At 36.6% G+C, this 16,093-nt stretch overlaps 1 protein-coding gene across 25 annotated transcripts in view; it reads right to left on the bottom strand.

Moving 5' to 3' along the window:
* The window catches only part of Lrrc4c (leucine rich repeat containing 4C), a 1,178,862-nt gene that overhangs the window by 986,985 nt on the left and 175,784 nt on the right, over positions 1–16,093 (bottom strand). For 2 of the 25 annotated variants that reach the window (XM_087205612.1, XM_087205611.1), the window contains 2 exons: positions 13,532–13,618; positions 252–300 (listed from right to left, as the gene is read on the bottom strand). The exons of 19 other annotated variants lie outside the window; for them this stretch is intronic. The gene's annotated coding sequence lies outside the window, so the exon portion shown is untranslated. The remainder of the gene's footprint in view (positions 1–251; positions 301–13,531; positions 13,619–16,093) is intronic. 4 more of the 25 variants (XM_087205615.1, XM_087205613.1, XM_087205606.1 and 1 more) reach the window with 2 other exon arrangements.

Raw genomic sequence — 16,093 nt, forward strand, 5'->3', positions numbered from 1 at the left:
TTTTTCTCTCTTTCTTTCTGGAAGTATTAAAGGAGAACAACTAAGAGAAAGAAGCTATTATGCTAATTATGTACTGGAATACTGTTTTTAAAATTACTCTGCATTCATATATGTAAGAATCTGCATTGGACAAAAGTATCTCTTCAATTTGGGGGCAAAGTAGCATTGGAAGGCAAAATTGATTTCCCCAAGCCACCGTTTTGCTTAAGTGGATTCGTAATTGACTCTAGTACAAGTCATGAAATACTTACATGGGGATAATCTCCTTGCTGAGATACTGGGATGTTCAGCACTCTGCCTCTATTGGAGAGAGGGCAAGGAATTAGCAGGGTATGCAAGGTATGACTGCTGCAGGAGAGTACTTTAATTAAATAAAACAATGTGCAGGTCTTTGATGCACTACAGAGAGAATGGCTCTATCCCTTACTACTGTAATCATAATCCCCAGAAATGTGTGCCCTGAGATCGAAAGTCTCTTTCATAATGATTAACAGAGACGCTAAAGGAGCCACCATGTTGCTATGGAAAGACGTGGACCAGAATTCATAAGATCTGGGTCTTTTTCTAGGTTCCATAGCTACTTTGCTTTTCACACTATGGAAAGTTATCAATTTCTATGTGATTTCTTTTCTCAATCTGGTAGATGGGGTTAGTGTTTACACCAAGTACCTCACAGTGTTGAACTCTATTTTCTTGTAAAATCTGGAGGTATGTAAAATAATCCATTTTTCCCCAGAATAAAGCATTTTTCAAATCCTGATTTAACTAGTTGATTTCTGCAGCTATCCTGGAGGGATAACTCTTTCTCTGGGACCGTTGAGTTCCTAATTTTCAAATCTTCCAGGAGATATTCTCTAAAATGACCACAAGTTCTTTACAATCAGTGAAAATTTCCCAACAGGAAGTGTTAAATGTGACCAAGCAAAATTCTGAGTAATAGAAATGTGGATAAAACAAATTAAATACAGGCTGTGGGCACACCAAAAGTAGGAGGTATATATGAGATTGTAGAAGGAAGTCAAGAGAAGTCGAATACACGTGGATTTCAAACCAGCAAAGTGGAGTAGGAAATTTGAAGGCAGGAAAAAAAAAGCAGTGTCAGAAAGCATGAGGAATAGGAAATATAATTTGAAGAGCTCTGGGTAGCTCAGAGAAATTTTGCAAAAACCTCCTCTATCTTCCTAAATGATGGAAATAATGTTGGGCTTAGCTATGCTTTCCATGGCAAACCCACAGGTGTCACTTTTAACAATAATCTGGTGGGTTTAATTTCATTTTATCCTCTATTCTTCCTTCCCGTTGTCTGGTGCATGGGGATCAGCCTGTCTTTCCAAAATCTATCTTTCCAAAGGAGAAAATGGCTTCTTCTCACTGAGACCTGTTCGCTGTAACCCCAGCCAACAAGATAATGAGCCCCTTCCCTGGAAGTAAGAATTCCCACCACCTCGCACACTCCCGCTTTTAGCTCTGCAAAAATTAGTCTCTACATTTGACTAATAAGGAATGAGGTGTTTCAATATGACATAATATTATTTCTGTGCTAACTTTCTAGTGATTTTCATAGGCCTCGACATAATCATTTCTCCCTTACAGAATCCTTCTAAGAAGTGATGCTCCTGAGATGGAGTCTTTTATCTTTTATTGAAAGTCGTTCTACTGAAGATTATGGCACTTCTAGGCTGATACAATACAGTAATAAAAATGAGGTCACTACTTTGATTTTCCAGTTTGGATTTTTTCCCCTTAGTCATACCTATAACCTTTGATACTGAATTATTATCTCCTGGGTATAACAACAGCTCTAGGTGAAGTCTACATTTTATACACGTTCTAATACACTATAGTATTCTCTATTTGCTTTTTCCTCTGTGATTTCTTGTGAGATAAACATATCCATTTAATCTACACTTAGGGTCAGCCAAATTATTTTTAAAGGAAACTTGTAGGATTATGAGAAATATACGACCCCTAGAAAATGCAGAACCTAAGCAAAGTTCCAAACTTCATCTCTTAAGAACACAAATATCCTCCCACATATTTTGGTTAAGAATAGACTGAGCAAAGTAATAAGGGAAATGTCAATTTGTTACCACCATATAAATAATATGATTTGTTGATTATGACACTTATCTGTCTCCATATTGTGATTACTTTACCCCAAGTGACACTTATCTGTCTCCATATTTTTTTTGGGGGGGGGTGGGTCCCGGGGATCGAACTTGGGTCCTTGCGCTTGCACACCAGTCAGCGAAACCACTGAGCTAAATCCCCGGCCCCTTTTCTCCATATTATTTTGTCTTCATATTTTGATTACTTCACTTCTGACTAAAAATTCACCTTAGGAGTGAGCAATTTATTCTCAGTCCCATTTGATAGGTTAAAATATTGGAATAAATCTCCAGGGCACAGCCTGACAATTACAATGTTGGGATCAAGCGATTCCTGGTACATTGTGTGCTATTCCAGACATCACAATAGTTATTTATAAAATGATAATGCATGCTATTTATTTAATGCCACTTTTCATTATATGCACAGTTACATATGCTTCCTTCAGAAAAACAGAATGAATTTAGTGATTACCGTTGTGAAAGAGCTAATACATCTGTTTTGATAAAATAAAAGCTATCTTGTCAAAATTTAGGACCCTTTGCTGGCCTCCCAAGTGCTCACTTTCAGCAGAATTTTTGTCAAATCTCTTTCTCGTTCCTGTTAACTACATTCCCTAAACATCCAGACTCTCTTGTAATTTTACATTATTCTTTACCTCGTAATATAGTTATTCCTTAATACCCTGATAAGCGAACACATATAAAAGGAGGAAACAAAATCACCCTCCTTTGTAATTATTTAGCCTTTTTTCTCTAAGTTTCCATATTCATTCTTTTGTGTAAGCTAAAACAGATAAAGTATTAGAAAAGAAATATGGGTATGGTGAGGATGTTCACATTTTTTTCCATTCAACTTTAAGAATAAAATCATAGAAATAATTGTTATCTGTCGCACATATTCTGACTCTAACTGTTCTCTCCTTCCTCCATAGTAAGAACCCTAACTTTTAGCAAGATAAATTTCTTGCCCAAATAATGATATTATACAGTTCCTCACAGTTATATGTAGCCATATGATTAAATACCAATGCATGTGACTGGTATAAAATTGCCTTAAAAGCCAGAGGAAACCTATCTTTCTGAACTCTTTTCTCCATCCTGCTGACTGGAAGGTGGATGTGATGTCTGGAGTTTTGGCATTCATTTTGTGTCACAAAGATGCAAGCACAATCAGAATAATAGAGGAGTCTGCTGGAAGAAAATAGGGTCTGAAAACTGCTTTACCAGGACTGGATCCCTGAATTTTGTACTCTAAACTTTAGTGAATCACACATATAATGTCTCAGCCTTTAACAGTATACAGAAGTGGGCATTACTATGGTTATTTTTCAGAACAGCATGTAAAGCTCCAGAGATTTTAAGTCATTAACCTTATAGAAGGTAACCCAAGGTTCAGAATCACATTCCTTAGTTCAGCTCTAGTATACAATGGCTCCTCTAAATTTGTCCATTTACCAAGCTAAAGCAAGTCCTATTTAATTGGTCTCATTCAGTTTACAGTTAGGTCAGGAGAAGAGAATGAATAATTCACTAACAACGCCAAATTCGGTATTTGGGGGAGGTTAGTGCCCTTTTTTGGTGCCAGCATATTAGTTTCAAAATAAATTCTATTACACTAGAAAGAAAGAAGAGAAATAAAGTAAAAAAAAAAAAAAGAAAGAAAAAAGAAAAAAAGAGGAAAGAAGGAAAAGAAGAAAGGAAGGAGAGAAAGGAGGAGAAAAAAGACAAATGAGGAAAAAAGAGCCAACAATCCTTAACAACTTGGACATCTACATATTTGCTCCTGGAAACATATAAACTGGAATATGAACAAATAGACAGGAATGCAGTATCCTTTATGCTAGAACTACCAGGGGTAGGACCCCATTTCATTGGTTGTGGGGAGGTCTTTCTAGATCATTAGCAGGCGACAGGAAATTCCAGAAGTCAGAGAAAGTGAAACCAAGACTCGAAGGCACCTAACTCAGAGGCTGACACAGCTACTGATGCAGAAATAAAGGGAAGATGTCATATACAGTTATGAAGCCAAAGGGTAGTGGAAAGAAGATAGCAATTTTGTCAGGGGCAAGAAAACAGCTGATGAGAGGGTCTGATATTGTCTGCATCACATACTTTTCCTCCTGGTTTGGGTTTGGCATTTTAAAGCTGTAATTCTTAGGCCATTGTTTTAAGGTTCTCTATTTTGCTCCACGGGTTTTGACAGTTCTATTTCTCATCGTGTGGGCTCGCTGCATTTTGACCGAAGAGCAATGCCACATGGGACTTGTGAATACAGAGATTCGCCGTGGGAATGGGGCTGTTCTCTGGGCTGGCCTGTGGTGAGCACTGGGGAAAAGCACAGTCAGAAATATTACTAGTGATGGGTACAGGCTTTCTCTCCATCACCCAAATACTTAAAGGTTTTGAACATCTCAGACATGCCAGGAAGTTTGCCTGCAGGCCATTTTGGTTACTTCCCACAGTGCCTCCTCCAGGAACGTGCTGTAGTGCAAGGAACGGACTCCAGAGTCACATCGCCTGGTTTAAACATTAATCAGTGCGTGCTACTCATTCTGAGACCCATTTATCTTTCCTACTCCTCAGTTTATCTATGAAATACAGATAAATTAATATCCACCTAAGTTGTTGAGACTGGTTAGCTGATACACACAAAACCTATAAACACTGACGATCGTAAACTTGTATGTGATTGCTGTTACCGTTGTGCTGGTTATCCTTGTCTCCTTTTCTCTGAGAAAACAGGAAGCAAAGAAGGTTTATGCAATTCTTACATGTCAAACTCCATAGAGTTTGCATGTTCTTTATTTGAAGTACTTTGGGTCAGAAGTGTTTTAGATTTCAGAGTCTTCCAATTCTGCAAAATTTGTATACACATGGCCAGTTTAGCATCATTAATTCCAAATTCTCTAATCTGAAGTGCTCCAAAATGTTTTAGACTTTGGCACATTTTAGATATTTATTTTTTGGAGCAGCAGGGGCCAGGGGGGATGATGTACACCCTGTCTGAAAATCACAGACCACTGCCTCTCTGGCTGGGCATCCCTTTAGGATACCCTTTCAAGTCCTACTCTAGCAGTGATGGTAATTATCAGAAGCACCTTTGCAGAATGTTTGGCCTCAGAAAGTCCCATCCTTTCAAAATTCCACTTATTACAATTTGGCAGCACTTTCCCGCCCCACAGGATAAAGAATGCTGCTCCTCTTTCCCTCCCATTACAGTGCTGATTATAGCTGAAGTGCAGGACACAAACAGCTCTGGGAGATGGGCTGGCTGCATTATTAAAGGGCTATGTGATGTGAATCTGAGTTATTAGTGGCTTCATGACAACCACAATATGAACGAAATTAGGTTTCACCTCTGGAAAGAAAGCTCACAGTTGGAAAGGATTAGAAACTGTTTCTCTATCCTAGGATCAGTGCCCTCTTCCTTTCTATACAGCACTCCTATGCTATCCACAAGCCTCTCTGTCCATGTTGAAAGTGTTGTCAAGACACCAACAACATGATTTCGAAGTTAAAGTAGGCCAAGGTGAATTTTACTAAATTTCTTCCCTTTCGTTTTGCTTTTCACTTTTCAATGTCTGCTTAAGAACAAACACAAAGTCAACTCCAATGCTCTTTATAGCTCAAGCCCAATAAAAGACATTAAAATTCCAATAAGCAATAATGTCTTTTTACTGCATTTTAGTACTGAAAAAGTAAGTGGTTCTAAGACCGCTGTGGCTGTTAGTACTTAAATGGCCAAATTATCTTAATTGTCTCAGAAGTGGCACTAAAGTTGGAAGAAGCAAAGAGTGCATATGTGAGAAGGAGGGAAAAGTGCCATAATTATGTTCAATTTTTAGAAAGGAACATTTGTTTCCATTCCAGTCAACAGCCAACCACTTTCTAGTAAATCAAAACTCAAAGAGGTGTGTGCGGGTGACAAAGTTATATGGCATGCGCTACCCATGGTTGAGTTGTAGTAAATTTAACTCTGTTGTGCAGAAAGCTGCTGAGCAGAATTATGAGACCATGTGAATCCAATTTAATCAACTTGGAGCTCCAAGCTGGCCCTTCTTCTGGCTGAAAGACATTGCAGTACAATGCATGAGCCATATGTTTTTCTGTTTGGTCAAGAGCTCTCTGGACTATTGCTGCCCAATTAAGAGTCAAAGGATATCTGAGTGTGCTGGGGAGGTGGGAAACACTTATTTAAGCAGGATATAAACAATTGAGAACTAATTACCTAAAAGCACAGGAAAAGATGGCTGTGGTAGAAATAGTAGAGTCTACAAGAGAGTAGATTTATGATAAAATAGGTTTATCTTCTGTAGTAAGTAAATCTTTTCATAAGGTGACCTCACAAACAAAACCAATTCCTCACCACTGCCCACCACATGTATTTTTCCTCCTTACTGCAAACACTTCGGCGGGGCGGGGGGGGAATTGGTTTATCCCATTAGTATCTGTGTTCTTTCTCTCTGTTCCTTTGGACCCAGCTATAACAGGAATTTACCCTCAGCTTCTACACAAATGGTTCTAGAGAATCACCATCGATCTCCCTTTTGCAATGGCCAATGATTACGTTGCAGTCATCAGTTTATTTGACATGTCAGTTACTTGGCAGAATTAATTCAACTTTCCTTCTTCGATTATGTTCTTTACTTGGTTTTCAGGATGGTCCTTTCTATTGACTATGCTAATACCACAATTGTCCTTCCAATGGGTCTGCCCCATTGCCTCAATTTGTATTTAATGGGATATCCAGTATCCACACACAGATCTCCTCTTTTGGTCTTATACTGACTCCCTCCCTGCTTTCATCCAATGCCATGACTTTAAATTCCTCCATATGCTGAGGACCAAATTTGCCTCTCAAATCTCAGTGTAGCTCCTGAACTACAGATTTTTATTCAATAATTGCAATTAAAAGTGTAGTAAGTATCTTAAAATTAAAACTTCCCAAAGATATATATTATACCAAGCTTCATTAAAGCCAAACTGCAATCTTCTCTGTCTCATTAACTGGCATTTCCATCCAACCAGACCAAAAGCTTGTTTTAACCTCTGCTTCCTTTTTCACATCCAACTTCCAGTTCACTGACAAATACTATTGATTTATCATTTGAAATATATTCTAAGTCGGCCCTCTTCTCAGTACTTCTGCTTTCTCTGTCCCAGTAAAAGAGAGTGTCTTCTCATGGCTGGATTTGTGCAAGAGCTTTCCTACCATTCTCCTAAATTTTGCCTAGGTATTATTAGAAACATGGATATCAGAGTAATTCTTCTAGAACTTAAGTTGGATCAATTCATGGCCACATTCACTTAAATGCAGATAACTTTTCATAACTTCTAGCTTCTAGTAGGTCTTCAACTGCCTTGTTTCTACTAGCTTAGCAGCTCAGTCATGAGATCCACACCAAGCTTCCAGCCGTCCATTAAGCTTCTTTAGCATGTTTTTACCTCTGGTTCACACTTGTTTTTCCTACTGCATAAAATATTCCAGCTTCAGATCACTCCTTCATCCACTTCCATTAGATTTCTCCTTAAACATTTCTTCATCAAAATAAAAAAAAGGTTGCTGTGATTCCTACAAAACAGTACTCCGGGCTCAAACCCTCTGAGCCCTTTGACCTGCTTTATTTTTTCATGACCCGTATCACATAACATATTTTGTATTGATTTGCCCATATCTTCCCCAATTAAATTCAAACATAATATGGACTTTCTTTTATTCATGCTTGGATCTTGAGTTCAAAGAATAGTGCCTGGCACACAAAATACTTTTAATAACTTCTGGAATTATCTGAATAGTTCCATTAAAATAGAATGTAGATAAACTGTCCTATACTTCAGAAGAAATACCCAAGAGACATTAAGGATGATAAAGTCTGGAAGACTATTGACTCTGAAAATGTATAATATCTGCGAGGCAATCACACCAAACCACCTGTTGACACTAGCTTGTGTCACTTTACAAAGGTTGTACATATTTGAAATGAAATTTTCTTGACACAATAGAAAATGGGTCCTGGTAAAATAATTAGCTAATATTGATTGAGAAGTATCCAAGAGTTCAAGCTTTCTGAGCTATACGAACAGAGAGCCAAAAATCACTGCCTTGCAATGAGTTGGCACCATTTTAGCTCTCACAAATTCCATCCTCAGGTTGTGTGAATCCATAGGGCACACACTGCTTCTGTCTGTCCAATTGTCCCATTCCCCATAATGTTTCTGCATGACTATTAACATCAAACCACCTCAAATTAATATCTCCATCAAATTAAACCTGATGTGATTCAAAATGCAAGCCAATCTGTTTTCAATTCCACACTCATCACTCTTATTTTATTAATTCTTGAGACAGAAGACTATATTAACTTTGTTAAACAAAAATCTGATTTTATGAGTCAAACATCAGTCTTCATAGTACAGCAAATTCTTTGAAATAGTCTTTAACATTTCCTATATTATCTATGTAAACATGTGCAGTTTTCTTTCATTGTAGTATTTACAGTAAAGAGTTGGAATAATTGCTAGTTTTTAGTCACCCTTAATATACCTATCCATTCTTATTTGCACTGTAGACTAAATCAAAATGAAAAGAAAAATTAGAAATATACTTCTAAAAGACTTAGTATTTATTTCATAAAAGCATTCTGTTACCCTCTGAATAGAGAATTAATATACTGTTATCTTAGTGTTTATAATATCTTATGGGAGTATTTAAGCTCCACCATTAAAGAGAATGTTTCATTTCAAGAAGGCAACAAACACAATAAAGATACAAATGAAATATGTCACAACACAATCTCTCTTCTAAATCTTGTCACCGATGTCAAGTTCTGTTTTGTACAGCTCATGGTTTGCGTCTACCACTTGAGATCCTGATTATTTTAAATTTCTTAATCCTACAAGTTACCATTCTTTTCCCCCTACTTGCATTTTTCTAGTATTCCTTTTGATAAAGTATGGCCATTAACATTAAAATATGTGTGCTGTTTCCCTTTGCTTATCACTTGTTTCTCCTTTTGTATTATTCTGATCCATTTAACACTCACAGCCTAACACAAGTATTTTTAGAAATGATATCCTCAATAATATATGGCCCAATGTGCACGATCACATTTTGTAGGGAGCAATTAAGGATTGTGAAACAGCCTGAACTAATTTGGAGCCAACCTACCAGAATTGACTGACAAAAATGAGTATTAATTATCATGCCCTGCCTCCTTACTACAGCTGAGTTTAATTTTCATGGCCTTAATATTACCAAAATAACACAAAAATGAACACAATCTTGTGGCCTTTCCATATGATAACAAAAGGCTGCGCATTTGAACAAACACTGTAATTGTGTGTTGTTAGGCTATTTAGCTAATATTTGTCACAAGAATAAAAAAATAAGAGAATATAAGCATTTTATTTTAGGGTAGCATGTGATAATTGGTGACCTGTATATTGCAATATTTTTAAATGCTTAAAATAAATGAAAAAGCTATAAATATCCTCTGGGTATATCCATGCCATATGTTTATATGAAAAGAGATTACAGATGAAGACAATCTTTTTTTTTTTTTTTTTAGGGCTTAAGAATCTGAAAGATAAATTGTACCAGATGGAGTTAAATAGGCAAAGAAGATTTTATCTAAGACTTATCTTGAGAGGGGAAAAAGGCTAAGCTCAATGCTCCTGATACAGACAAAAAAAGAGACAAGAGAGTTTTTAAGCACTGGAATAATTTGGTAGAAGCCCACTAGAGGACCCTGGGAGAAGATCAGGTCATGTGATTAGATTACATATTTTTGCTAATTGTTGCACATCAACATTAGTCTCATACTCTTCCATGTTGTGTGGGCGATGGGTGCTCTAGATTTCTTTCATCTTTTTATGTTTTTAGCTTTGCTTTTTCAAAAGTTTATTTACTTTTTATTAGTACATGTTTGCCACACATAATGATCACATTCATCATGGGGAATTTTAACCTGTACTTGATATCAGAATGATTTTTTTCTCATTTCCCTCCCCCTTCCTTTCAAAGGGAAGAGGAATAAGGGATGGGGTGAGGAGGAAGGGAAAGAAAGGAAAAGGGATTTTTTAAAAAATGAGAGAACATTGAAGGAAACAAAATGGAAACTGTTTTGTAAGTGGGGAGGGGTGGTCTACTTTTTTTGAAGATTAGATTTCAAAGTCATGTTTCCAGGGTTCTTGGAAATACGTTCTTGTACTATAAAAATGACAAGAAACCAGGAGAATATTTCCACTACCTGTTTCAGAGGAAAAATTTGTAATTGCAAATTTCCCAAAGTAAATGCTCTAAGAAACCAGAGTCAGGAGAACACTTCTTTAGAGTTTGGATAAAAAGACCACTAAGACTTTCTTGGTCAAGGTATATGACAATGTTTCTATTCTTTTTTGTCATCAAAATTAAATTATAAGAATAACAAAAATAACTTCACATTATGCATCCTAAGATAATAAAAGCTTTCCTGAGCAAAAGAGTCAAGATTCCCACTTTATATGGCTATTTTCTAGAAGAATCCTACAAGGCTAGATGGTGGCACAGTCCTTTCTGTAGACCACCTTTTAAGACACAAATGGTCCAAATCTGAGGATTTCTATCTCTTCACTTTAGGCTTTCTAATTTCTCTTGAAAGTAAAATATCAGTTTGTTGTATATATCCAAGGTATAGTATGATCATTACAATTTAAAAAAAAAGAAGAAATCACAGAAATCTCTTAGTGAACTTTTTCACTTCCTTTATCTTTCCCACTATCAATTCAACTTTCGTTAAGCTCTTTCCAGTGTAAGTACATAAAACTGTTCTTCTGAACAATAATTTATATTGTTCAACTTTACTTAAACTCTGAGGGTGACAATGTGATAGTTATCACATTTTTGCCCAGAAGGAGTTAGGGTAATAATCTACATTTCATCTTAAAAGATCTAGTGTAATAATAGGCTGAAACTGTTTATGAGGGAATAGAGAGGGGACCATTAAATAGGTTTCTAATACTAACCCAGTCTTCTCACATCCCTATCCAAATATCACAGTTCCACATCTGCAAAGTGAAAGAATGAAGCTCCCAAACTGCCAAGATCTTTCACATTTTATGATATAAAGATTCTACTACCTCATAAAGCCACTGTGAGGCAACAGTTAGTTCACATTTGTTCATGTTTTTTGGAGAAAATATACAAGTCCGCTCCCCACAAGAAGCAAAAAGCCTAATACTACTGGCAGGTAGATTTATAATTAAGACCTATAATCCCAGAAAGCACTTATTAGTGAATCAACCACAAAGTAATTTCAATTTCTCTAGACTCCTTCTACAGAGAGTTTCTAGAAATGATCATGGTACCATGCTGCAACTTTCATATTAACAGTTGAGTACTTTAAGAGCCAATTTAGTCCATTTGTATAAGGTAAAGATTACACCATTTCTTTTTTTCTTTTAAGAGTAGGAAAAATTTATTGAGAGAAAGATAGCTTCTGTCTAAGAGAGACACAAGGGAACTGGAAAGTGGGTTGCCTGCTACACTATGTCTACAGTATTAAAAAATTTAAAACTTTGAAAGATAATCACCACTGTTCAGTTAGTACAGAAATGTATAGTGAGAGGAATTACTATAAATTCATTAACAGCTTATATTAATAATTTATGGTTTTTTAAAAAAAACTACGGAATTAAAAATAAATTAAATTGTGTGGGAGGCATGTTACTTATTTAGGTGACAGCCAATGCTTAGTTTGTATACAAAAACACTTTACAGTAAGTGCACACAGACTCTCTAACCTGATTTCCCATAGCTGGGAATCACTAGACTACACACACTGAACAACCATGAGTTTGACTTAAATTCATTTGGAAGAGGATGTTTTCAAACCATAAAATACTACATAATTCAGGTCATACATAAAATCTAGACACAGAGAAATGCAACAGTCAAATTTGAATAAAATAGATTCCTTATCTAAAAAATAAGTATATGCTTTGTGATATAGCCAGGGGTTAGAATTATTGAATTAGAATTACTGAAATGGCCAAACTCCTATTTCATGAATTGCTCTCTTAGCTGATTACTCAACGTTGCCATAACACTGTCCTTCAGAACTTTGCATAATGAATCTGTTCACTCCCAAGACCATTTACCTCTGAGAAACAATATTTAGCATTTCTGAGTGTGAGGTTGCTTGAAAGATCTATTATTAAGGCTTGCGTTAGGAAGTACTGACAGTTCTACATACTCCAAGGTATATAATTCGCCTCAAATTCACCTTCCTTGGGAATAGGGAAGCTTCTTCACCTAAAATCGCTTTTACCATTCTGGCTTTGCTTAAGGAGACTGTTGGTTACAGACAAAGCTGTTATCACCTAGGATGTTTAAATAGCACATCCCAGTGGATTGATTCCATCACAATCATTGTTCACTAAGTGGGAAACCAAAGTTGTGTGATATCTGAGTCTGAGAACATTTCAGAATGTTAAAACAGTTGGAGTAAAGCTATTTTGTGTTCAGTATGCGAAAGATAGCGTTTATATTCTTGCGTTAGATGGCAGAGCGGAATTAACCGCTTAGAAACGCAATAGAAAATGCAAGTTAAAAAACCACCATTCTCTGAAAACTCAACAAGCCTCGGCATTTTCCCCTCCACGGCGTTTCAGTGAACAGGTTACTTGGATAACTGCCACGTGGATAAGGCACAACACAGAAGAATCTTCTTCCTTTGATTACTAAACTATATCCCCTTGGGCTGTTTGCCTTTGACCTTCAGAAAGCCCTATGCCCTTATTAGCTAAAATGATCTGAGCTGGGTGTGCTTAAAAGTAATTTTAAAACACTGTCAACTAATAAAAAGGTACGCAATGGTGATTAGGGCTCCAAGACCTGGCTGTAGTAGGCATTTTAAAGTGAATGGCCCAAGGGGAAACTAACAGATCTCAGTCCATTTGTCCCTGGCAATAAAGCATGACCTAGATTAAATTGAGGCATATTGAGACTTTGTTGCTTAATGGATAGTCCATTGACCTTTTAATCCCTCTATAGCCTTTTCTGTATTCATTTTCGAATGCCAGGCAGCCCGTCACATGCCAGGCAAAACTGTTGTCCTAGACAAAGTTGAGGCTGCAAAGAAGAGCAAAAGAGGCACTGCAGCTTTTTCTTCCCCTGTTGGTATTTCTTCACTCCTAATACATTGAGAAAACTGAGAGTAAGGTAGAAGGGAGTGCATCACAGCATATCATGTGAAGAATTACCTCTACTTTCCCCCACACAAGCTAAATCACATATCCAACAAGTCTCCTAAGTTCCAGTGTGCTGTTAATTAAGTGCCCAGTCAGGTGGCAACGCCTTGATTCTCTGGTCTGGGCCACTTCAAGCACCCGGTCCACGCTAGCAATCTGATTTCAGGTAGCCAAGACAATTTTTTTCTCACTTTAAGAAGCAGAGTAGAGTGATCAAATCAAGGACGCCAAACTGAAGGCTGATTTGGGGAAAATGAAAGAGCAGCTTCTTGGATTACCTGTAACAAGAAGCAGAGGGGGAATTAAGTCTGTAGCACTGAAGAAAATAAAAGGTATCTTTAAAAAAGAAAATCCCAAATGGTTGTTTAATAGAAAGCAGCTTCAGTTTTCAAAGGCTGGCTCCGCGCAATTGAGTCTTTATTCAAAGCCAATGTTCCTGCGGTGACTCTGTCACTATGGGTGATGACACAGCCAAGTGTACAGAGAAGTCAATCAGCCAGTCAATCCAGGAAAATGAGCAAGTCTCACCTGGTAGGCTCCCACACTGGGGGAAATGACACACTATTGCTTTCACTCTTATGAATTCCATCCCAACCAGTAAACGGGTGACCTACTCCACTACCCTCTGAGGGTGGGTAAATTAAATGATAACTGCACCATTCTAGCTGTCAAGTGGGACTGAGACCCCCCATTCTGCCTGGGGCTCCATTTCTGCAGTTGCATTATTTTAGAAATCTAAAGAAGGAAAATGGATCCATAAACACAGGGATTAGTAAAAACCAACTGATAATGTCCATAAAAGGAATCAGCATCTATTTATGAAGATTAACGACTGATAGAAATTAATATTTCCAGTTGTACACAATAAAAGATCATTTTACTAACATAAAATAGAGAAAGCACACATGGCTTGTGTTATCTCATCCTGAGGGAAACTGATAGAAATTGGTTTAACTCTCCCTGAAAATCTACCACAATTTAAGCCCCACAGAAAACAAAATCTTACATAGCAGAAAATCCCTTTCTGCAATAGATCAAGAAAGGAAAGAGCCTTCCATCTAGTTAGTGGAAGAATATATACTATATCTAATGTCCCACAGCACTTGTGAACACATAGACCTTCATGAAGCCAAACATTCATGACTATCAGGGCTTACTGAAATCTTAAAACTTTTCACCGAGTAGCTGTGACCTGGAGTCTGTATACCGAAAAAAATGTCCAAATGTGTGTGCCTGCAGCTGCATCCCTCGCTTTGCAGATGCCCAAGAATTCACTCTTATGTGCTTGTACCTCATTTTAGCTTTCACTTTTGGAGGAAAAGTTACTGATCCTCTATCATGACATTATGTAGCCAATACCTGCCCCATAGAAGATAGGCAATAAAATATATGCTGCTCTTATTTCCAAATAAATGTAAATCAATGTGTTCATGGTTGGTTTTTGTAGCCAAAAATTCTTTTTACCTAGAAAAAGAAGGAAAGCCTGATAGGTTTATAATAATGTATAGTTCAAAAATAAAACTTCTTCAAGCGCAAGGTCCCAAGTTCAATCCCCAGTAGCAATAAATAAATAAACAAATAAACCTTCTAGATTATTAAGAAAAGATTTAACGAGTTAGTATTTAAAAGTAAACATCAGGACACAGATTTCAGCACATGATGTTGAAATGTGATTTCTGATTTCCTATGGTGGCTTTAAGCTTAGCCTCAATATATACATTGCTGTTGTCCTAGACAATAAATTACAGAACAATTAAGCACTTGAAGAATCAATAATTTTCCACAATGTATGGAATACAGTAAGTATTGGAAATAAGACTGAACAAAAGTCTAATTTCTCTGTAAAGGGAAGGGACACTAGAATATGTTAAGATTTACAAGATAATTAAGAGCTTGGCAATCTACCTCCTTTTGTTCACTCTCCTGTCCTGGATATTTGGCTCCATTAAGTAGTGATTAAACCTGGTCTGATATAACCTGATATATTTTAATATCTATATTATTTAGTGACATAAAGAAAAACTTAAACCGATATGTGTTAATTTTTTGACTTTATTTTATTGTTCTTTTTATAGTCATTGGTAATATTTAGCTTGCTAAAATATATAACCACTGAGGCAAGCATATACTTATAGAAGGCAAAAGCTCAGAAAATATTGCCTATGTTAAATTAAAGTATGATTGACAAAAATCAACTTTTTCCCCTAAGGTTAATTAAAGCAGGCAAATTTTAATAAGAAATAGCAATGTTAAATAACCTATCAATATAATGGACTATGTTCTGTTTCCAACTTGAAATTAGAATGCCTGATGCTCCTATGACTGTCTTAGGTTCACAGAACTACATTGTACTAGGGATAGTTACATGAAAAATACTTCCATATGTTTCTTTTGCAATTAATCTAGAAACCGGCATGTCTCCCATTTTGGCTGGAGGTAACAATTAAAGCAATATAGCTTAGGAGTTTTGTGGAAGAAAATAATATTAAAACAATTTCCTTTATAAAAAGCATCTGTACAAACAAGCTGTAACCTTCCTAATCTCCCCATCCCATACTGAGCAGATTTATCTGTAGCAGTTGATTACAGGGTCCTGAGAGTTTACCCAAACACAACCTTGAAAATTTGACAGTTCTAACTTCCCAACTACACATAATTCAGAATGGACTCAGAATTTCTTCTTCAGAAATTCATTCGGTCTTTCCTATATAAAGAACATTCCTATATCCTTTCTAGTATATGATGTTGTTTTT

This window comes from Heterocephalus glaber, unplaced genomic scaffold (genome assembly GCF_053883595.1).
Source record: "Heterocephalus glaber isolate CG9 unplaced genomic scaffold, H.glaber_assembly_v1.0 deba00000594, whole genome shotgun sequence".
NCBI lineage: Eukaryota > Metazoa > Chordata > Mammalia > Rodentia > Bathyergidae > Heterocephalus > Heterocephalus glaber.